Below are 1,198 nucleotides of genomic sequence, written 5' to 3'. Positions count from 1 at the left end.
TTGTGTATGGAGAGGCTATACAAAGTTATCATTTTTCTGGACTTTGTAAATATGAAAGAGAAAAATTGCGGTGTGACACGTCTATGATGGAATGACAAAAGCTCAGAAACCACTGTCAAATCCCGTGTTTACACTGTGTGTCCCCCTGCATCTGCAGGGTTGTTATCTTACACCACTTACAGTACGAAATCTATTGATGAATTGAATCTGTATCTTCATCAACGGTAGTTAGATTCAACAAACAGACATGCCCACGGAACCCCTCCTCCTTTCAGACCAGTAGGGATTCTACACTGTAGCAGAACACTCTATCCTTCCCAGCTTGATTCTGAAGTGATGACAGTCATCAGTATGCAGTTATGAGTGTGCTGCTGTTGGTATGGGGTTGTTGAAAGCATTAAGACTGCGGATGCCCGGGGAGAGGTCTGCTAATGGCCCGGAGATGTCTGGGTAGAGGGACCCTGATGATCCTGGCAGAAGCCCAACATCTGTGTGGACCACTCAGGGTACAAAAGCCCTGGGAACCACACATCCTAACTCAGCGTATTATCCATGCATTCATGAGGATCACTACGGTTCGTGCCCGTGAATGCGTCACTCTCCACGGCATGCGTGTGTTTGTGAAGCTGCCGCCAGTGGGGATAGGGGTGATGAGATGTGGTTTGAGGATGTGAAAACAAGTTCACCTCAAAAACGTGTTGTGGTACCAGGGCTTTTTCTTTGTTGTTGTGATGTTAAAGCCACTAATCCTGACCCCTGTGTTTAATATTGTGTCCATGGTACCGCAGTGGGCTGTGCTGGGAAGCTGCCTTGTCTTGCTTGTGTAATCCTGTCTGGGAAGCCATGAATAAGCAGATAGGTCTGTGTGGCAGCTGTCTGCCTAGAACTCCTTCCCTTGTCCAGAGCAGGAGGAGGGTGACTGACTACCTCCCTACCCCCCCCCCGTCTTACTTATTTTGTGTTTTCTTTGCTTTCTCTTTCTCCCTTCCTCTCTCTTTTTTTCTCTCTCCCTTCCCTCTATCATTTTCCCATTTTTACTTTCCTTTTCTTGTTTACCCTCTCCTCCGTGTGCCATCTCCCGCCCACCCACCCACCCCTTCTCCGCTGACCTTCTCGAGCCGCTTCGCGGTCTTACACATCTTCAGTGACCCACGGCACTACGCCAGCCAGTGTCAGCTCGAGTTTGTCAGCGGCTTTT

Source organism: Hypomesus nipponensis, chromosome 8 (genome assembly GCF_054491055.1).
Source record: "Hypomesus nipponensis isolate SF chromosome 8, ASM5449105v1, whole genome shotgun sequence".
Classification (NCBI taxonomy): Eukaryota; Metazoa; Chordata; class Actinopteri; order Osmeriformes; family Osmeridae; genus Hypomesus; species Hypomesus nipponensis.
Note: the sequence above shows the minus strand (reverse complement) of the source record.